The sequence below is a fragment of the Pezoporus occidentalis genome, unplaced genomic scaffold, assembly GCF_034315485.1.
Source record: "Pezoporus occidentalis ecotype Australia unplaced genomic scaffold, CSIRO_AGI_Poc_V1 ctg4, whole genome shotgun sequence".
NCBI classification, from domain to species: Eukaryota; Metazoa; Chordata; class Aves; order Psittaciformes; family Psittacidae; genus Pezoporus; species Pezoporus occidentalis.
This window is the reverse complement of record NW_026915724.1, coordinates 8,763,724-8,787,332: the sequence shown is the minus strand read 5'-3', so window position 1 is coordinate 8,787,332 and position 23,609 is coordinate 8,763,724. Positions and strand designations below refer to the sequence as shown.

General features: G+C 38.6%; 1 long non-coding RNA gene across 1 annotated transcript; it reads left to right on the top strand.

Annotated features, from left to right (window-relative positions):
- Window positions 1-1,969: 1,969 nt before the first annotated feature.
- On the top strand, window positions 1,970-13,096 carry LOC134171143 (uncharacterized). The gene is made up of 2 exons (XR_009967507.1): window positions 1,970-5,187; window positions 12,414-13,096. It is a non-coding gene; the product is annotated as an uncharacterized LOC134171143 (long non-coding RNA).
- Window positions 13,097-23,609: the final 10,513 nt, after the last annotated feature.

Genomic DNA, 23,609 nt, shown 5'->3' with positions numbered 1-23,609 from the left:
ATACTTCATTGGCAAATACATGTCACAAATACACAGGCACTTCTTTCAGTGTAGAAGGTCACAGTGGAAATTACAATTGATCTTAACGTTACAGGATTTATTGGATGATGTTTGACAAGGTACAGTGAATACGGAGGCTAATCAAGACCGAATGTCACAGAAGTGACTCCACTAACTGGCAGAGCTCAGAATTTTCTATTTTGTGATAACGGGCAGACACGTGACTTTGAATGTCTTGAACACTTGCATTTAATTTATTCTGGTCTTTGAAAGTATAAAAAGCTGCCAGAACATTGTATCAATGATTCTAGCTACAGGTAGTCTTGCTTACCCAGAAACTAAAAAGCATTTCTGACAAGAAGAAATAAGATGATTAAGATCTTCAATCAGTTAAGAATGCTTTTCACACTTTTGCTGTCACTTTGAATTTTTATCTGAAAGTGCATTCCCACAGGTTAAAAAAAGGTAGGAAACAACCTTGTTCATAGGGGGTGCTGACTGTATCTCAAAAGTTAGGTGAATTCTGAAGATGGAGATGTGAGAGAACCACAAGACTCAGCAATAGCTCTTTGGAAGATTCAGAGCTGAAGACTCACGATCTGCTGTGTTTGTCAGCCCATTTGAGTGTGTTTGTGTGGACCTGGATAATGTCACATTCTCTAAAACAATGTTTCTCTAAGCCCTGAAGAATGTAAAATGGCAGGTAAAGAGAGAATCCAGAAGTATACGGGTGGTATCTCTAAATCAGAGCAGAACTGTATGAATTTTGAATGCTCTTTTTCCAAATTGTTAGTTGCACTCTAGAATGTAATTTTCTTTTTTTTTCGCCAACAAAAAGAGTAATAGTTAAAAGAATTGGTATTAAAAATGCACATTTTGCTGAAACATTGAAAAAGTGATAAAACCCAGGAGATTCCAGCTAAAATAAAATTGTTGCAATGAAAAAAGTGAGGCAGAAATACTAAAAAAAGAGTAAAGAAATACATTATACACTGAGGCCACCTACTGGGTATTGTTGAATTAGCAGAGCAAATTGAGTGAGATGGCAAGAGTCCAAAGCAAGTAAGAGAATTATCTTGCTCTTAAAAATAAAAAGAGAAAAAACTACTCCTCCTAAAAAATCCCAAACAAACAAACAAACAAACAAAAACCCAACCCACAAACCTGGGAAAAAAGAGATAGCAAATTTAGGTTCTGGAAACTGAGATTTTTTTTTTTTTTTTCTAAGAAGTTTCAGAAAAAGAAACTGAACTTAATTGTTATTGCAGCTATCAGTCCTCCAAAGGGATGTTATAATTTTTTCCAATGATAATATTGTCCCTTTTGCTCTAATGAAAGTGTAATGGCTGAGCTGGTGCTCAGGCTAATGCAACCCTTTGGATCTGGGTTTGGCTATGCAGGCTGGAAAGCATGTCTTCAACTTTCTCCTTTGTAAAATCACAGTAGGTTAATCTAAAGGAATCTCAAAGAAGACTTATAAAACAGTTAATTCCAGTGCTTTAAACTAGTCCTATTCAAACCGAACAGTGCAGTTCTATGATGATGTCCTCAACATAAAAAGGACGTGGAACTGTTGGAACAAGTCCAGAGGAGGGCCACGAGGATGATCAGGGAACTGGAGCACCTCCCTTATGAAGACAGGCTGAGAAAGTTGGGGCTGTTCAGCCTGGAGAAGAGAAGGCTGCATGGAGACCTCATAGCAGCCTTCCAGTATCTGAAGGGGGCCTATAGGGATGCTGGAGATGGACTCTTCATTAGGGACTGTAGTGATAGGACAAAGGGTAATGGGTTAAAACTTAAACAGGGGAAGTTTAGATTGGATATAAGGAGGAAATTCTTTCCTGTTAGGGTGGTAAGGGACTGGAATGGGTTGCCCAGGGAGGTTGTGAATGCTCTATGCCTGGCAGTGTTCAAGGCCAGGTTGGACAGAGCCTTGGGTGACATGGTTTAGTGTGTGAGGTGTCCCTGCCCATGGCAGGGGGGTTGGAACTAGATGATCTTAAGGTCCTTTCCAGTCCTAACTATTCTATGATTCTGTGATATGGTAGGAAAAGTGCATTTTTATCTCTTGAAGTGTGGTCAAGAGAGTAGAAATGACTGATTATCATATCCCTGAACGATTCCTTTCAACTTAATGATTAAAATGAAGTTAGTATCTGGATTTGCTAATGTCAAGGTAAGGCAAAGTTGCTCCAAGAAGAACATAGCAGTAAAATTGGTATGCTAGTGCTTCTTTAGAAAAAGGCATTGGTCTTATCTAGTTCTGTTAAAATTCAGATTGCTTTTTTAAATTTAGTACTTATTCTTCAGCTTTAAGAGACAGGTTTTCCTGGACAAATTCATGAGTTCAGGAAAGTCTTTTGAGCCATATAAATGTCTGAGCAGAGTCAGGGGAATATGAGTGACTGTAACACACATTCAGCACTATCTTTATGAGAACTTTGTATGGGTGTAGCCTGATGGTAAAACTGCAAGATTTACAAGTGCTGGAGACTTTTGATGTCTGATCTTTTCTGCCACTTGACTAGCAAAATCCTGTCTAAGAAGCGGAGTATTTGGGAAAGGTGGAATTCCATCACCAGAAGATGCCTGCCTTTTAGGCACTTCTCCATTCCTTTTCCTTTCCACAGCCCTTCCCTCTGTTGGTGTAGATAAGTATGACTAACTAAAGAATGTATAGAAATTTGCACTGATTTCAGTGCAAAATTCACAGCAAAACATAATCTACACAGAAAACTCTTATTCCACCACCTGTATCAATACAATCTGTAGCAATGAATTAGCAGAAATGTCTTATGATTGCACTTGATTTTAAAAGGATCAGGAGCAAAATATGAAGGATTTGGCAGAGGAATATCCTCCTTCATTTCAGTGTGGAAGGTGGCATTAGGTTAATTTAGACACTAATGTGTTGTGGATATTGTGATAAGCTCCACACAAGGTCCTACTGATGATCCCCCACTGGTGGCAAGAGCAGTGCTGTGGCCCCAGTCCTGCCTCTTGAACTCTAGTGCAGCTTCTTGGCAGGACAAGACCTTTGCATGTCCGGGGAGATCATGGTATAGGAAAAATGTGGTGCTCTGCTGTAAATGCATGAGAGATGGGCTTTGGTGTGTCAGAGGGGTGGCCAAGGCCTACTGGTGTAATTGTCCCAGGTAATGGCATTGGAGGGAGCACAACGTTTTTGCCTATATCCACAGCTCAATCAGACTCTGGAAAACTCAATTAACCAGAAGAGCTTTTCATCCAGTAGGGCAGGGCAAGAGTCTTCTGGGTTATCCAGCAAAAACTTGGACAGTTTTGGCCTCAGTTGTCATGATTTCTGCTTCTGGCCATTTTGTAGCTAAACAGAAGTGGAGAATATAGAGCTCAAGAACTATTAAAAAAGAACAATGCAGGCATGATACAGACATGGCTACAGTGATGGGGAGAAATCTGAGTGAAACACATATTATGTGAACAAATTACATCATTTTTTACTCAAAGCAGCTGTGCAGTGCCCTGTGCTTGCTGATGCTGAAGCATCAGAAGGGGGGAAAAGCACTGTCAAGGCTGAAAGACTGCTGTGTGGTTTTCCAGGCATTTCACTGCAGATTTATAGTCGGTAAACTTGGCTTCTGAATTATAGGGATGTATTCAATGTTTTTTTTCTGGCTTCAGTATGTTGCTTATTTTCTGTGTACAATTTTTTTTCTTCAGAAAAAATTCCAGTTCCTAGTGAATGGATTGTAGATTTAAGTCCTATTTTTTTGCCCTGATGAAAGCAATATGCTGGTCTTTGACTAGTTTGCAAGAGCAAATCTAGCTTTCAACACATGTGCTACTTGGTATGTACTGAAACTATCAAAGTGATTATGTAGTCACAGCCTCATAGAGTATAACCAAATATACTCAAAGCTCAATGAGAGGCATTTGTCATTCTGAATCAGGTAAGAACAGACTGTACTGGCACTGAAGAGCTATCAGGTATCTTGTCAAGAGACTGGCAATTTGTACAATGCTTGGAGAATACTCCACACATTCTTTGTTTAGAATGATGGTCTGAATATATTTGATGGAAAATATTAAGAAACTTAGGAGCTATACCTTGAAACTGCAAGTAGTATTGAATGAAAGTAATGCAGACAGTTATGCAGAGGTCTCTACCATCTAAAATATTTAAATTCACTATTATAAGAACAGTTACAGTCATGGCAACTTTATTCTACTTTCAGTGTTTTTATTTGATTCAACGGATATAAAATTATTAATGTTTTAGCTGAGAGGTAGTTTTCAGCACTGAAAAGTAGTATTTGCATTTCAAATCTAAAATATTTTGGGGACAAAAAATCTTTAATAGATTTTGATCTCACTGTAATGTGTTGGCTCTGCTATACAGTTAGTTTTACAAAAAAGTAAAACGTTGATGGAATCAAAAGCCTTTCTCTTACGTGAACTTTCCTGAATATACTTAATAAAATAAACTTTTACTTAATTACAATAACCACTATTCCTCATGCCATAATTAATATTATTTCATAAACTGGTATTAGGCCAACTTTTATACATAAACCACAGAAACTTCTTCATAAACAGGTTATGTATTTAAAATATGAGTTTTGAGATTGAAGTATCTTTGTTGTTAAAAGAAGAATTCTATGCAAAACTAAATTCTTACTCAGTTATAATAGGTGTGCATCTTTGGATTAGCCATCATAAAATACTTACTGGAATACTAGAGTAGAAATAATACTGTTAAATATGTATGATGTTACTTTCTCTTGCCATACATTCTGGATATGTATGTATGTGGCCTAAAATAGTGTGTGACGGATCATACCTTCCCAAGAAAATTCATAGATTCTGATTTTGATGACACTGTGGAAGACCGTAAGATATACGATGTATGGTTACGTCATGTTTTTGGTAGAGCTTTGCTAGTCCTGTTTCTCTCATCTTCTGTTAACTTAATTTCCAAATTTATTTGTGGGCATTTGTGTGCTGTTTAGTTTCTGTTTATAAGCCTATATGGGATGGGCAAAGAAGGAGGGGTGCTGGAGTGGGTCCAGAGAAGCTTCTGAAAGGTCCAGAGAAAAAGTCTCATGGGGAGTGGCTGAGGGAATGGGGGTGATTTAGCCTTGAGAAAAGGAGGCTTGGGGGAGCCCTATCACTCTCTACAACTATCTTAAAGGAGGATGGAGCAAGAAGGTGGCTGTTGGTCTCTTCTCCCAAGTAGCAAGTGATAGGACAAGACAAAATGGCCTTCAGTGGTGCCGGGGAGGTTTAGATTGGATATTAGGAAAATACCCAATATCCTATATCCTGAGATATTCAGGATGGACATGGGGAAAAACTTCTTTATTAGACTGATAGTGCAGCACAGGAGAGTGAGTCCAGGGAGATAAAATAATCCCATTCCAATTTTCAAGGCTCAGATAGTCAAAGCCCTGGCTGACCGTGTTGTGTTGAGTGGGAAGTAGGGTTAGAAACCTCCAGAGATACCTTCCAGTGAATGTATCTATGATTCTGTGATAAGTCCCGTGAAAAACAAAAAAGATGATTCTTCTGCTTGAAATGAAAGCTGGCAAAGTTCAGCTGCACTTAACTACAGCCCATGAGTATTTTTCATGTGATTTAGGCATTATTCCAAACACAGTGACATCATTCACACAGCTCCGGACTGTACAGTGCTTACAAAGAATCACTGCTGTCATTCTTTGGCTGTCGATAGATGTCTATATGGCGCTAATTTAAAGCAGAAATATCTATGGAGCCCCTGCAGTTGTTGTCCCAGGTTACTTGCAGATACATGCTGCATAAACAAGAATAGAAAATACCTCTGCACTGTGAGTTTTTGAAATAGTTCAACAGCAAGTGGCCCATGAATCACAAGAAGGAAGTGATCAGTCACCACAGCCTTCCCTGGCTCCCCCAGGACTGTGCAAAGATGCATCATACCCTTGGTTTTCATCTATCAGTGTCTGCATCTGTACTGGGAAAGAAAACAGCATCAGAGACTGACAACTCTTCAAAGGTCATCTATACTGTGGCATTATTAGTGGGGCTTGTCCTTTACCAGTCAGCACTCTCCCAAACAATGCATGGCCATGGTTTTGAGGACAGTCCAGGCCAGGGGTGGTTCCCTGAGGCCACTCCAGTTTTTTGAGGAAGAGAATTTAAGTTTGCAGACCTCAGCAACATGATATTCTATTTATCATTCACATGCTTTTTGCAACACAAAATAGTCCAAAGTTGTATGCACCTACAAAGAGTCAAGAAACACAGTGTGGGTTCTCAGGTGTCTCATTAGACATAAAGAATATTCAGTCAGTGGTAAACATCAAAGTATTGCTAGTAGGTTCAAGTACCATAAAGACTGCTCATCTGGTGTCTAAGATTATTTAAGAGTTTGCAGCTGTCCTTCTGATAAATAAGAAGCTGTAACGATATACACATTTGTACCTACAGTGCATTTTGTTGCGAGTGTCACTTGATGTCTCCCAGATGTTTTAGAACAGATTCTTTATTCACCTTCTTCATACTACCCTTGATATTCCTATCTCTCTCCACACTGGGTTTATAAATCCTTATTTATTCTACCTCTTCTTTATAGGAATACCACTTTCTGGTTCAGAATTATCCATACTAGGTTTCTCTCTACCTTTTTGATTTCTGCTATGCACTTTCACTCATGCTCTTGGTATTCGTAATGAACACAGTTGATTTTACTCAGTGGCATAACGACATTTTTTGTCATGTTCAGTGTTTATTTCCTAATAATTCATAGCATTTCCCCTTTTTTTAATTGTTATTCAACACAGATATTTGATGTTTGCCCTATTATATCTTTAAAATCTTACTCCCTACTAGTAATAGCTAATTTGGTGCCATCATTAAATTTGTATGCAAAGTTAGGATTGTATTTTCACTTATTATTTTACATTTGTTTACATAAATGTAATTTCCTCTGTGAAATATTTGTGTACTTAGTCACTCAATTTCCTGAGGCTCTTCTGTAGTTCATTTTCATCCCTTATGATGAATTATAGCTTCATCAGCGGCACACTGTGTTTCTTTGTCAGTCACACCTCTTTTTGTGGTCATTTTGGATAGGGTGAACACTTTGGATCTCAGCACAGTTCCTAGAGATGCTCCATGTAGTCTGTGACAGTTGGCATTTACTCCTGTGTCTCCTGTTTTGTTTGTACAATGGTAATGACACAAGGGCTTTTCCTGCTAGCCCTTGTCAGTGTATTTTTTTAATCTTGTCAGATGTCCTCTTGGAGACGTTTTCTCCATTGTCTGTAGGCTTCTTGATTCTTCAAAGAACAATAAATCTGTGAGGCAATATAGTAACTTCTCTGAAGTGTATGAAATTCTGTTCTTATTCTGTATTGCTGGTGTCAGGCATCTGCAGAAAACAGGTATTGCCTCTGTTTAGTATAGGTAGAGATATATTGAATGACATGAATGGAGATGGACACCTGAAACAGTGCAGAAAAAGTATTTCTGGAATATATAATTTATTACTGATGAAAGTTATATTTTCCCATGAAAAAATTCCTGAGTAGTTATGCAGAGGCGACTACCCACTAGTAAACACATAGATACAATTACTTTTTGCTATTCCATTGCAATGAAGATGTGCAAAATATAAAGCAAAGCTACAGAATCTGTTTTGACCAGACAGTAGTTTGTCCGTGCTGTGAATAAGAAAGTAAAGAATGAAAAAGAATTGGAAAAAATATCCTGACAGGCTCATTATATTTAACTGTTCCTGTCACTAAATCTTCAGTCTTCATTAGGATCAAGTAACTTAAGAAAATGAAATGGCAGACATTGCAGAGCTCAGGTGCGGATGATATGTCAGCCCCCTCTGGGTTCCAACAGGCAAGAACTTACTCTATAGAAGAAATAGTATTACTTGATCTCAGGCCTGGCCATTGACCTACAGAGAAGTTTAGCTTGTGTGGCTAAATGTCACTTACATAAATAGAAATGACTCCTTACTAGTATGTTCACATTCTCCCATATCTTCCCACAACACTTGAGATAGTCAGCTGTGAAAACAAGTTGTTTCCTCTGAAAGGGAAGGATGCTGGAGAATGTACTAAGTTGCTTGGAGTCCTCTCTTGCAGGCTTGCAGTGATGAGTACTTGCTAGATACTACTGGACTTTTCACGTGTGGATTTCAATACAATCTCTCTGGGATCTTTTTTATCATCAAGCTAAACTGATCAGGTGGCATAAACTCAAGTACTAGAAAGAGGTAAATGATACACTGTTCTGTCTTACTTACTCCATACAACTGTGCCGCTGTTTCTGTCTTGTTGGCTCTGTACTTGGACAAAGTTAGCCCAAGGATGAAAAACAGCTGTGTGAAACAGAACCCATGCAAAGAATCATGATGTGAGGAAAGGCTTTCTGAGGAGCACAAAATGCAGTCTACTTTGGAGCTAGTTGAGTCACATCTGTAATTGATCAACTGAATCTATAATTTAGAAGTCCTTTTACATTCCTTGATTGTGCTAAGTTTGGACATAGCATTACCCATAAGTAATGCTTTCTATGAGCTTTGATTGGCTAGAAGACCCCATCCCATGCTGGCAGACAGTGACATGTTACTCAGTTGTTCATGCTTCACTTGCTTCCTGGCTGGTCTACAAGAGTCTGTTGTATTTGGTCACCAGGCTTTTCACCACTTAGAACAATTCACCTCCAATAAAAGCCCTCAGCCATGCTGTTTATTTTGAGTGTATCATCAGACCTGTCCTCAGCAGTCTACAATCTCTTCCCACAGAAAACTCAAAAGCAAGATTTGGTCCTTCTCGTCTCAGCAGGGTTTTTTCTATGATGGCCAAAAAGCATCCAGAGCTTAGTGTTGACAGCTGTACTCATCTGTTACTGCAGACCATTCCCTTTGCTGTCTATCTCCACCTCAGTAGGGGTAAATGCTGTCACAAAAGTCTGTTCAGGAGACAGAATGTTCTCGGAGACCACTTTGAGACTGTGAAATTAATTTCCTTGGATATAAGGGCAGTTACAAACCTGACCTTTCATTCAAAGTGTGAGACACATTTATTTGATCTTCTCTATCAAAAACACTGAGGCAACATAAATCTTTATAATCAAACCAACTCTATCAAAAGATGACACTTCACTGCCCTATCATGTTCCCTTGGGAAGAAGATGAAAGAACAAACAGCTGCAACAATCAAGAAGTAGTCATGCTGCTTAACGTATTTTGGAATGACTCTCTGATGCCACGCTAGTGAGTGAGGTGTAGTGAACTCCTGCAAAGCTGAGCAGAAGATTGCTCAGAGCCTGGTTCCCATGCTATAAGCTGGTCCTGATGCAACTTTGATACCTGCTCCATTAAGCAATGTGTAAATGGGGTTGAGAAAGTAAATGCACCCTTTCCTTCAAACACACTTGGTTCTTCCATTTGAAGTTGGCAACATTGTCTTAGGTCATTTGCATTCATGCATTCAGATGCAAATGGTGAATACTCAACATTTTTCTCTTGTTGAAGTCTTTATGATTGAGGCCCAAACCCTGCAAAACCACAAACCAACCCCTAGTTATCCTCTGTGCTTAGCCCCAAACTCCTTAACCACCGAATTCCAGTCTCCACTCCCTCTATCAGATGCCAGAATTTTTGTAAAGCTTACAGCTTCCTTTATCCATGACAAGAGCTCTTAGGCAGACTTCTTGACTAAAACATGAATGAACACAAATGAAAGTGATTGTAATACAGATAGGAAAGTGCAAAGACAAATATTAATAAAGGAATAAAATTAAATGAAGGTAGTGCCCTTATTTTTCTCTTCTGCCTTTCATAAGAGTTCATCTTCCTCCCTCTTCTACGTCTTGACAATTCAGCAGAAACCTAAATATACTTAACATGTAAGTTGCAAGGCATTTTAGTGATAAACAGAATTGTGTGCACTTAACAGAAGTGTGTGCAGTGCATCTTGTGACAGAGATTCCTGTCAAAGTTTCATGAAGGACCTGGGACAGTCATTTCCATGTCTCATTCTCCATCAGATATAAATAAATATGGACTCTGTAGAGGGACACTTTTTCTACTGGTCATATGTCATTTTGACCATTGCAGACAGTGCCATGGAGACACAAGTTCTAATTGATACTTACCACATTTTCTCTAAGAAAAAAAGTACATACAATTTTGTAGCACTCCTGCCCAGAAACATTTGGAGTTTCACTGGTAGGTCCACAGCTTAATTCAAACAACCTAACTCATAATACTAAAGGCCAGGCTGGAGATTACATTTCTGGAACCTTAGGTAATAAAGAAAGTATCAAGGCTAGCCACTGTTGATTGAAGCTTATTTTATTTTAAGAGTCCAAGCAAATTCCAGAGTCACCACAGAATCTTTCCCTGGCACTTTTCTTATTCCTTGTATGTTCTTACCCATTCCCAGTGAGTCCCATTACGGAGCCTGCAGTTGCCTGGTGTGCTAGGAGCCGCTATCCCATACTACAAAAATCCGCTCTGTTTGTGTGCCATCTTGGCTTTCCAGCTTCTTCAGGGGCAGGACTGCATTTGGGATTGATGAGCTGAAAGGTAAGTTAGCAGAAGACAGGTACAGCTGATAGATGTCCATTGCCCTTCACAGAGGCAAGAGCTTGCTTTGGCAATGAGAATTTTCCCCAGGTACTCTCTGGTACAGTTTTTAGAGATCAATAAAAGACCAAGACACTGAATTGCGTTGGAATTGCCTTCAGTTACTTTTATGCATCTAGAATACTCTGTGACAGGAACTAACATTCTCTGTATTTCAATGTGAAATTACTGTGTGTGTTATTTAACCTTGTGCATAACTGTGTGCATATCTGCACACACTGGTGTGGAATTTGCAGCTGAATGCCATAGCATGAGGAATTCCTTTTGCAGTTTCTTTCTATCACACTCTAATTTGAGAAATCACAAGTAGGTAGAAAAACAAGGAATTTTTTTAGAATACTCATTAAAAAATACGTAACTATGGTTAAAGAGGAGAAACTTCAAGGCAATAGTTTTTTTTTTGAGAACATGGGGGTTTATTTGTTTAATACTTGTTTATATCCGTTGAGAAAACTAGTTTCTAGAGAAGAGGGAAATCATGCCTGCTCCACAATAGCATATTTCCTCTTTCTTATTTGATTCTTTATTTGATTATATGCTTTTTGCTTTTTTGCATTCAAATGTTTTCATGGCCTATACACCCACCACAGCCCCATGCATCATCAAAACAGAAGGCAAGAAATTACAGACAGGAGAGATTCTCAACTATTTACACAGTTTCCAGAGTTTACAGAGAGATTAGTTAAAAATAACCTTGTTTGAAAGTACTTACTTTACTGTTTTACATGCAATGTGTAAATATATACTAAAATAACTTTCTTTTAGCATTTAATAGGGAAGATCTGCAAGTTCAGCTAGATTTAGCATGAGTTATTTGCTTTATTTAAAAAGTAAATAAATTTTCTACATATTTGTGTAAATATTATTTATATATTATATATATTGTTTCACAAATAATGTAATAGCAAAAGAATAAAGAGCAATATTCACAGCATTATTTTTTTTAGCAGACCTTAAGAACAACATCCTGAAAAATCTTCAGCATCATACAGAAAATGTTACCTAAACAAGGACTAAACCTAAATAACTCATTAATTCTGCTAATAATAAGAGAAGAAGTTTAAGTTGCTAGTACCAATATTTTAAAGCTGTCTAGTCCTAGTCCTTCCTTTTCTGAACAATGACGTTATCTAGGTGATTGAAAATCCCAAAGTAATTAAAAATGAGCATTGTTTCTTTCCTTGGTGCAAAATTGAGATGTCAAGTACAGAATTTCTGTCAGTCCATGAAATTGTAGAAATCACCTTCTCCTTCCTCATCCTCAGTAAGCCGATCTAAACTCAGAATGGTTAAGTCACACTTCACGGTATTTCTTTAGGTCTCCAGCTTTCATTTTCATTTTATGTTTGTAATGTTACACAGGAGACACCAATAATAGATGACCAAGAAAATGAGGTTAGATGCAATCATAGAGATTGCTAAATTACTGGCATTTAAGATCTTCAGAGCCATTTGTTTTCAGTCATTTCTCTTCCATTGAGTGACTCGTTAATGAACTGAATAATTTCACTCAATGAAAGATTGCAAGGTGAATGAAAGAAACTAGCATCACTTTTGAAGATGCCAAACAGGAGACATTTTTAGTTAGCCCTGAAAATATTATATGTTCCTGTCACTAGAAGTATCTGATTAGCCCTTACTTATATCTAAATTCCCCCCATATTAAAATAGTTATTGAAATAGCTATTTAGCTATTACTGTAATACTATCTTCTTTGGTAATAAATTTGACAATCTTGCATTTACATTTCTGACACCATTCTCCATGATCTATCTGACCTTCTCAGGTTGCAGATGAAGAAGAATCCTCACTTCAGTTGAACCCTGTAGTTGAGAGAACAGTCAGTAACAGAGGCTTTGGAAACCAGGAATTGTTGATTCCTCCCTCGGAGGGCATTTTGCCAGAGAATTCTGCTTGAGACGCATGGAAATTCTTGAACTAAATATATGTGTGCATGGGACTGGAAAAATATATACGAAGCATGTGTTTCTATAGGAATCCTATTCAGCTAAAGCATAACAAGATTTGAAAACACTTTTTCTTGGTAACTCAGATTGGAAATGACCATAAGCTTGATAGTCTATCAGGCTGTACATTTTTACCAGGTTTTTAGCAATCGATATTTGCTAATCGATATTTGGCAGAGAAAGGAAAGAGACCATGAAGAGGAAAGACACATTCTTAAGTGCTTAAGTAAGAGCGTGCTTGTGTTTTTCCACTTGAACTTCAAGCGTGATCTTTCTGACGGCATACTGTACGTCTGAAGTAGAAAATGAAAAAGTGCACCTGATAAAATAAGGAACGGGCATTAAAAAAGTGTGAACTTTCACATTCAAGTTTCCTTATTTTAGAGCAAATGATTTCGGTATCGATTCTCCAGTCTCACAGAGCTGTCCCCTAATAAAATCTGTCAGAACAGCTGCAGACAGTGTGAGCTTTTAACAATGAATAAATAGCACTTATTCCAGAGCCTGGTGAAATTTATAGGACTTTTTCCCACAGTAACTGACTTGTTCAAATGTTTACTAACTCGTGCTATGTATAAATATTCAGGGTTCTCCTTCTGTAAACGCATGCCTAATCTGGGCCAGCTGAAGGCAACTCTCTGTGCTCAGTTTTTCCGGCAGTGATATGGACACTTTTCTAGGAAGGCAGACTTAATTTGCACGCTCATATACACAAGGAGGGCTCAAGATCTCAGCAGTACTTCAGATTATCTGCCTTCAGTTTCCTTTTCTTTCGTCTTTTCCCTAGCTGTGTGGGGAATACATGCCAGCAATTATGATCAACAGTTCTCAGCACATTCATTAAACACAATGTGTTAAAGATGAAGCTTGTGGCTGATGAGCAGTTCTGCTGGAACAGCCTGACATGATCATTTCAACATTACCTGGGATACTGCCTGTCTAGGTAACTAAAAAGGATGCTGGAGTTCCTGGGAAAGCCCTTTTTCTTTCTTCTGCTGTGTTACACATCAGGAACTGTAACATGCTGTGAAATACTTATGCCTTCCAACGGAGTCTGAAGTAAAAGCTTGAAGGATTTCAGTGTCATTTGATGGGGTGTTCAAACTGAATCTAAACTTGATTAGGAGGAAGCATTTGTTCTTCAGGACTGAAGACTATAGGAAGCGTACAAAGATTTTATCACAAACATATGTAGCCGTGCAGTGGATATCTCAGCCTGAGAGCGCTACACATTAATTCCAGGTTATTCACATGGTCACTCTGGTTTGGATATGCCAGTAAAATATACCCATATGCTGTGCAGGCTTTGCAGAGCCAGTGAGTGACAGGGCCTGTGGATGTCTGCATCTGCCTCACAATATCTGCCTCTCTCAAGCGAGTGCATGAAAGCACCTATGGTTTTTACACTGCATGTCTGTACAAGGACATACTTTTCCCCTTTGTTTCTCAGGATATTTGCTAAGTAGCTGTTCTCCACAGGGAGCATTGTCTGCTTCATGAGGAGGAAGAACTAAGCCTTCTTGAGCGTTAGACCTGGACTACAGGGGCATCACTATATTTTGACACTGCTGTACATCCTGGATATCCTCATGTTTACAGCAGGTAAAAACCTCCATTCAGAACATCTCAGCTCTGTATGTAATGCCAAAGGAAACCTGCATTGCAATGAGCACAATAGTTATGGTCTCCTGCAGTAGACCCTAAATACATGACTTTTCAATGTAAATTAGATCAGTGATTTATTTGCCTCTTTCACATGCCCTGGAGAACATTATTTCTATTATGTGCTCTTAACTATCTTCATCACTGCTAGTATTGCTGATGTGCAGCGAACGTGATCCCTAACTTTTGCATTTTTCTATGTTCATCTTTCTTTACCCCTGTAAACATTGGGCAAGCTCACTGACTTCTGTTATTTTGTGTTACTGAAGGTTTCCAAATTTGACTCTGTCCCCTGTCTAATCTTCTGGATCCAGCAGTCTTCTGGACATCTCTTTTTAAATATCTTGCTGTGCTTTTGTAACAATTTGCCCTCTCAATTTCACTTGTGTGCACAGTCATTTCTTATTGACAGGCTTGCAATTAATTAAGGTATTATTAAGGCTGTTGTCAAAAACCTTAAAGAAGGAATACAAAAAGTGTCCCAAGCATATGAATGACTCCAAGATGCTTTATAAGGTGCACCTGATTTTTCTGATATACAAAAAAAAAAATATTTTCAGCTCAAAATCATGAAAACTTCATGTAGACTTTGAAATAGTCATGAAAAGGTATTGCTTTCAGTATACAAATGTTGTTATTCACTAGAAGGCACTCCCTCGTTTACAGTGCCTTCCTGGGCTAATCCTTCTTCTTCCTTCGGGGAATGAGTACTGCAACCTAAGACTATGTATGTTTGTTTTGGCCAGTCGCTAAGGATTTTCTCCTTTCCAAGTAATTGATGTGTCCTAGGAATTATATGCTAGGGGTTGTTGTGGTTTAAGCCCAGCCAGTAACTCAGAACCGCACAGTTGTTCGCTCACTCCTCCCTTCCCTCTCCCCTCCTGGCAGGATGGGGAGGAGAATGGAAAGAATGTAAACACCATGGATTGAGATAAGAATAGTCCAGTAACTAAGGTATAACATAAAACCACTACTGCTACCACCAATAATAATGATGATAAGGGAAATAACAAGGAGAGAATATGAAATTAAAAGGGGAAAAGAAAAAAAAACACACCAACAATAAACACAAGTGATGCACAATACAATTGCTCACCACTCACTGACTGATACCCACTCTGACCTGAGCACTGATCAGCCTGTCCTGGCTAGCTCCCCCCAGTTTATATACTGGGCATGATGTGCTGTGGTATGGAATACCCCTTTGGCTAGTTTGGGTCAGGTGTCCTGTCTCTGCTTCCACCCAGCTTCTTGTGCCTCTCCTCACAGGCAGAGCATGAGACTGAGAAAGTCCTTGATCGGGGTAAACCTTACTCAGCAATAACTATAACATTGGTGTTATCAGTGTTGTTCTCAGACTGAAGTCAAAAACACAGCACTGCACCAGCTACTAGGAAGGAGAAAAATGACTGCTACTGCTGAACCCAGAACAAGGGGAAAACACAAAAATACAAGCATTTGTATGGTGTTACATTAGTAGATGAAATTCCTTGAGTAGACGATGCTGATTTAATAGAATTAAATAGTTATGAATATAGTGTGTTTGTAAGGAATACAAAGTGGCCACTATTGATGAATGCCGGGCTAACACGGCAGCTGAGGAGAACACTGCAGCAGTGGTGGCAGGGGATGAGGGAGGGTTGGCCATGCCTTCTGCTGCCCACATGGCACAGCTGGCCTAGCAGGGAACAGTGGCCGCATGTCACAGCAGGTGTTGGGCACAGGCCAGACCCCTTGCTGAGCTGGTGTTGGGATGTATGGCTCGGGGGGGCAGTTACCCCAGGTACCAGGGGAACTAGTGCGGGTTTAGGTTTAGGCTAGGGCTGTGGCTTCTCCTGCCTTCTGTTGGAAGATGGGACAGTATGTGGGGCAGAAACCAGGGTACCAGGCTGCAAGCAGGTGAGAGGATGCCCTTGGTGTACAGATGTGTGTGATGCAGGGTTACAGCCAATGCCTTTGTATCAGAGCATGCTCTGCAGTTCGGTATACAGGCACCGACCTATACCTGTGTAAAGCTGAGCGAATTAGGCCTACGTCCAGGTACTAGGTTCAAAGGGGAAATAATATGGTTCCTCCTTTTTGCCCATGTACTTAGAATCACAGAATCATAGAATAGTTAGAGTTGGAAAGGACCTTAAGATCATCAAGTTCCAACCCCCCTGCCATGGGCAGGGACACCTCACACTAAACCATGTCACCCAAGGCTCTGTCCAACCTGGCCTTGAACACTGCCAGGGATGGAGCATTCACAGCCTCCCTGGGCAACCCATACCAGTGCCTCACCACCCTAACAGGAAAGAATTTCAGTCATCGAAATGCATGATGACATATTGATCACTGGCAATAAACTGCACATTTCTAATTTGAACCTCTCCAGTGTGTAGGTAGGTGGAAACAGTGAGTACAGAGTTTAGGATCTTTGTGCTTCAGATAAAAAACTCAGAATGGGTACAGCTTGGCCATCACTGCAGCAATGAAGTCTGAGCAATGCAGGGATAGCAATCATCCACCACCAAATCTGAGCCCTCTGCTGTTCAGCGCTGTGGCATTGCACTGTAAATGGAGGCAGGCCATAGCTAGGGTCTCTGAAGCTTTCCCTGCCAGATTAATCACCTTTAAATTACTTTCAGACTTTCAGTGGGTCACTGAGTTCCTCGTTTCTCCTATATTCTGGCCATAGCGCTGTCTACACCACCCCTGGGGAGCCATGCCTTCAGTGAACTAACCTGAAAATGTTGACCAGTTTTCATCTAGGGAAAAGCCCCCAGAACAGTTGGTTTGCCTTAGTTTAACTGATAGCTAACTCTGCACTGTGGATGCCTGAGGCACAAAGGTACCAAGTGGAGGAGGGAGTGAAATCAATTATTAAAGTGTCCATAATATTGTCAGATGATTTTGTTACTTCACCCTTTATTCCAGACGAGTAACAAATGTATGAAATGAGGATGGCCCCCAGGACAGATCTGTTGGGGTAACCCAAGCAGCACCCCCTCCACTCTGGAGATCAGCTCTTCACTCTTACTTGCTGTCCCTACCTTTTAGGTAGTTATCTATACAAGGACCTTCATTTTCTGCTCCATAGCAGCTTAGTTTTCGTAAGTGAAAAGCAGCATTTTTAATTAACATAGAATGGTGTAAGGTACCCTAGGAATCTGTATGATAAAAAAAAAATATAAAAAATACAGAATTTGAACCCAAACTTCACCACTTCATCAGTATTTTTCATTACGTTTGCCTTTCTGAAACTGTGAATAAGAAAAGGGAAGCAATTCTTCTAGCCAAGACCCCACTTGCTAAGGCTATTTAGAAGTAGGAACTGCTCATTCCTAATCTTCAATAGCATTTCTGAGGATAATATCCTGTAAAGCATAAAAATCTTTCACATGACATTGTTCTCCACAGACAATGAATGATGTGAAGCATATTTTACCAGAGAAAGGCCATTTACCTAAAATACTGATTCAAACACCTGTAGTTAATTCAGTCATCATAGGAAAGACACCTGGTGTTTTAATAGCCTGCTGCATTCAACTCAGCTTCCATTGTTTCCAGCTTGCCTAGTTAGTTTGAATTTATTAGTTAAAAATAATTGCTAATCTATGACGTGAAGAAAGAAGGAATAATCCAACATATCAACAGCATTGTGATGTTTTGGCATGGTATTTGATTATAATGTATGTGTGGGTTTTTAATAACAGTTTAAACTTGGATATCAATAAGCTATATCCTTCTTGTCTGTTTTGTAAAAGTCCAAATATTTAGACTAATATTCCTAAGAATATAGGGTGGAATTCCTTTGCCCCATTTTTAAACATTTAAATTGACATCTCAGGATAGGAAGTCCATTCAGATTTCTTCATCTGCTGGTAGAAATAAATTGCTGTGAAGTGATTCATGCTATCAGAAACCAGTCAGGCAATGAAATGGGTCTGCCACCTTGCTTCCAAACAACCAAAATTAACTGAGACAGATCACATACTGCTGTGGGATCATTCAGGTGGGCAAACAGATTTTAGTATAACTAAGGAAGTGTTTCAGAGATCTTCAGTCAAAGTGTGCTGCAATTCTATGTAATATACTTGAATTTAAATGAGCATTGTCAGTGGATGTTGACAGAATAAATTATTAGCTCTGGATTACAGATAGGTATCTAAAGAAGGAAAGGCATGACAAGATACAAAAACACACCCAAGAGTTTATACCTCTTTCCTCCCACCTCAAACCACAGTATTACCAGGCACTGCTGCTGATACCCATCTGACTAAACATAAAGGACAAAACAGAAGTAACTTTCCTGCTTTTTACTCTGTCTTGGTACCCTTTGAAAACTTTGCATCTCAGACAGACAAAGGGGGAAACTTCAATTTTCTGATCTTTGTCTAAAGCAGCTAATCTGGTTTATGTGAAATTTTAAAGTGAAGCAGTTTCCAAGACATGTAAACTTGGGTGATATGGTTTAGTGTGAGATGTCCCTGCCCATGGCAGGGGGGTTGGAACTAGATGATCTTAAGGTCTTTTCCAACCCTAACTATTCTATGATTCTATGACTTATTACAGACACAGTTTAAGTGTTTACAACTTCTTTGTTGAATTAGAAGAAGGTCACACTCCTGTTTGCTTAATCCCCTTTTCCAAATGTCACAATTTTTAATGACACATAACTTGGAAGATTTACTCTTCTAAGGAATAACAACACATAAGCAAGAAATCCTACTCTTCTGTGTGGCCTTCCTCCCTACTCCTGCAGTCATGCTGGTAGGCAAACATTCCTTAAGCTGCATTTTCTCAAGCTAACCTAAATTCCTCTTTTTATTCTCTTTGTCAGTGACGTAGAGCACTAGGGTATCTCCATCTTTATCACAGTTGAAGGCAAGCTGCCTTTCAATCCCATCTGAAGTTCTGCTTCTTCAGCAGCACTTTTTCTGTCTGGAAGAAACATAGATGATATAAAAGCCTTAGAGAAGATTCCCAGGGGTTGAAGAGTCTCAGAAATAGTTTGTAAGTTGCACATGAAAAACACAGAGGGTAATTCTCTAATAAGAAAGCAAACAAACCAGAAGCAAAAAATATTTCATTGAAATGTAAAAAATACCAGGACAAAAAGAGGGCTCATACATTGAAGAGCTAAATAAGTACCACCCCTCTGTTTTGCATGTGATGTTAGTTAATGCTGGGTGCTTCTTTCTTGTATTTCCCCAAAAGATGACATGTAAAAAGAAACATGTTGCACGTGTAGTGTTATCAGATTCCCCTAATATTAATCTCCTGCACTTTCCTTTTAGATATTTTAACAGGTTATGTTAATAAGCATCTTAATGCATCTATGTTGCAATAATAAGAAAGGGGCTATTTTAAAGGTATTTTGCATTTGGTGGAGTACAACCACTAAGACTAATCAATTAACATCATTAGATATGATGCTATCTCCAAGTTGGAAACAAGCCTTTTACAAAGTGCGTGCAACAAGAATTTATCCCAGCAATGCATCAATTGCTGTTATGTATGGCTGAAGTAACCTAAGATTTACACTGTGAGAAGTGTACCACACTTCCTTAATTATGGAGGTTGTCCCTTATATAGGAATTCGGTCTCTTGCTTCTACTGATATATATCAAACTTGTTTCTTATATAAATTACATATATTTTCCTGATTCTTACTTTAGTTATTGCAGTGCCTTCTGACTCTCATGTAAACATATGTGCCTTCTTTGGAAAGGAGATTCTAAAAAATGCACATTGAAGGAAATAATTAGTCGACAGTCACTGTAAAGTCAGCACAGGAAGCAATCAGCTGTCATGAAACTATATATATTAAAGAATTGTATATATAGGAGAAACACCACCAGTTTATCAGGTGGTAAACATATCTGTATTTCAAAGGCATGGCTTTTCTCTTAATTTATATGGGACTCTTAGATATACCACTTTAGCAGTGAAGGCACTGCTATTCCTACAGCTTCCAGGGAAATGTAAGCTATAGATAAGGAAAGACTTCAGATAACAGAGCAGACATCAGGTCTAGCCTGATTTCTTACTTTTAAGCTTATTTGCTGTCAGGCTTTAAGTCGCTTTCAAAGACCTTTCTCAGGACTATCACACTCCCTGGCTTCTTTCAAACTCTTTCCTGTTCTGAAGCAGTATCTAATTCCTGATTTCCTTTAACCTCCTAGCATATCACCCCAGTCAGACAGGCTCCTGACACTTGACCCAGTTCTACTCAGCCCATTCTATTGCAGAAAAGAAAGTATCTTTATGTGTGCAAGCGTAAGAGAAGACTATATATGCTTGTATCTGCATGAAATTTGTATTTCATCTAACTATAGGGGAAAAAAGGCGAGAAAATAATCATTAACTTCTTAAAGGTTAGTATGTGTGACTTAGCTAGAGAAATTTCAAGGAATTTAAGTTGTTTGGGGAAACTCTTTTTCTGATATACACAGCCTAGCAGCTACAACCATATAATTCATATTTATCCCCCTCTTTCATCGACAGTGATTTGCTTTAATTATATATGCACTTTCCTTCAATACTAGACTAAAATCCCTTGTATCATTCCTTATAGGACAGTTGAATCCTGTGTACATTATGTAATATCTAAAACTCAAGAAGCACATTAGAGTGTGTTATGATTCTGCTGCAAATTATATTAGGTCTTTCCTGCTAAAATGAAAAACATAGGGATTTAAAACCATGTTCATAACATTTTTTTTAGATACTTAGCAAGGCACATGCAACTTGTCTGACTGTACAGTCAAAAGCAAGAGTAAAATTAAAACAAAAAATAAATTGCAATATATGGAGATGCCTAGAATTAAGCCATGGGCAAAACTGACAGCATCTGAAGAGCCCCAGAGCTCTTAGGGTCTTAGAACATCTAAGTATTTCACAAGACTTGCTTAGTTCTTAATTACCAGGTATGATGGGTTAGATAAAGGAAAAGATTTGAATTTTATTCCTGGATGATTTGTCTTTTGTGTATCAACATCTCTGTTGTTTGTAACTGGGGTCATCATTGCAGCTACTTTACAAATGTTTCTTCTTGAAGGAGCTGAGTTTGATAAAAGTTAAATCATTTAACAATGTAAGACATTTACTGAGTAATTTCTTCATACGGAACTGATGATTTGCCTGTACATCAAAGATTTTATTTGTGAGCCCATAAATATGTAATTAAAAATGCTAACAGTGAAAAGATAACTGTCAATAATGAATTTTGAAGGTTTGTGGGATTTTTGACTAAGCAATTGAGAAATGGAGTAATAAAACAGCAGTTTCCATCCTTACATCTTTCTGTCTCTCATGAAGCCCACGGCTTGGTGGGATGGCAAGCAAAGCTTCAAGTGAAGTACTGCTACAGTGGTGCAGTGAAAAAAATTGAATTTGAGATTTCTGAGTCTTCTCTCTATTAGACAGGAGGGCTGCCCTACTATCTGAGGAATTAAGTTGACCCAAAGTAGACCACCTGTAGACACAAGGCACTTAGACAACCTTAGACAGTGCAACAGAGAAAGCATTCAAGGGTATGAATCATCTAAACCAGACAGCAATAAGAAATCAGGCGATTGCTGACTTAAACAGCACCCAAAATGCATATTAGAAATATTAATGTGTTAATTTGTTAATAACATTTGTGAGAAGGAAGAAATGGAGGAATTGACAGACCAACTGCTAGAACGCTACTTCCACCAACAGAATACATTTGATCAATGCACACCAGGGAAGCATGGAGTTTATGAAAGCATTGAGCAATGCCTCATGACTATTTAAATCACTGTTGCCTCAAGCAGTGCTGTCAGCTGATGTTAGTTAATGAAATGGATGGCCACCTGGTCATTTATTTAGCTTCAGCAATGGTTCTGTGCAATGGTAAATGGCAATTAGATCTGTATTATTTTTTAAATTAAACTAGTCATTCTTTATTACCAGTCTGTGGCATCCTGAAATATTGAACAAAGACATTGTATTGATTGAAGAAACAGACTCAAAAAATCCATAATATTAATCAATGCTGAGCTCTTTGTATTGATTCAGGCCTTTCGACCTCGTAAGATTAGGTAGTTGTATATTGAAAAAACATGAGATAATACAGAAAGTAATAACATTTTTCTAGGTGTAAAAGTAGAGATCAGGATTCTATTTCGAGTTAGCTTGAAAAATTGCATAAGCATGAAGCCTCTTTTTCCATAGTTTGTAATAGTGAAAAATAGTGAAAAATTATACATACTTTATGTCACTTTCACAATTCTTTGTGTTTCCCAGGGTACAAATAGGGATATTAAAAGAGTGGGATTAAACCTTTTGGTCAATGACAAAGGTAGTGACAGAAGAACAGAGAATTTCCTGCTTTCCATGTCCAATTTTGTTTCTCCACAACTGTCCCATTACCCATGGGAACTGTGAATAACATCTTTCCACACAGAGGCTAAGACAAAGACACAAGTTACTCATGAACAAGACTTCAGATATTGCATGACTTAAAAATACATTTTTCACTGTTAGTATACAAAACTAGCCTCAAATTAGCTCAGAGTTATCATCTTGGAAGTCTCTTTTCATAAAAGCTGTCCTACTAAAATAATTTCTTTTGTTCCTCACACTCTAGGCAATCTTGCAGATTTCCCAGTTTCACTATTAACACTCAATAAATAGGAGAAGGTGACACTGAGAACTCCTAGTATCTAATAAGCAACATGCCTGTAGCACATGCTTTAACACTAATTTAATAGGGATCTTCCTGACAGTGAGTAACATGTTCCAGTACTTATGTATGCTACTCAGAGGTTAGTGTGCAAATGCATCTGCAACCTTTGTGCAGGCTGGGAATATCTGATGGAAATGAACTGTCCTTACCTGGTATCCTGATACTTTTGGCTGGGTTTTCTGCAAACACTGGCATCTTGAACCTTGCACACAGAGGTCTTCAGTGTAAGGCTGTCTTTCCCCATCTGTTTCCATTGGTCTTCCTTTTGACTGTACTAATCATTTACTCTCTCAGATTTTTTTCACTCTTCAAAACTGGGATCCAAACAAACCCATTAAACTACCGAGTTTTCTGGGCTGACATTTATGGGGGGTGATTGTGTTTTTGGAAAGGCTGAGATTGTTCTGGAAATGTTTTATAATTTAATGGGATAATGACAATTCAGGTGATTAAACAAGCTGTCAGAATGTATGGGAAAATCCAGTTGTTTCTATGATCTGCTACAAGTTACATCTCAGTGTCTCTAAGCTGTTGTTACATGCATATATGCATGAATATAGGTACATATTCATGCATATATGAATATGAGAAACTGCAATGATGACTTACAGGAATACAAAATGAATTTGATTGGGTTGGGAAAAATTTCTCT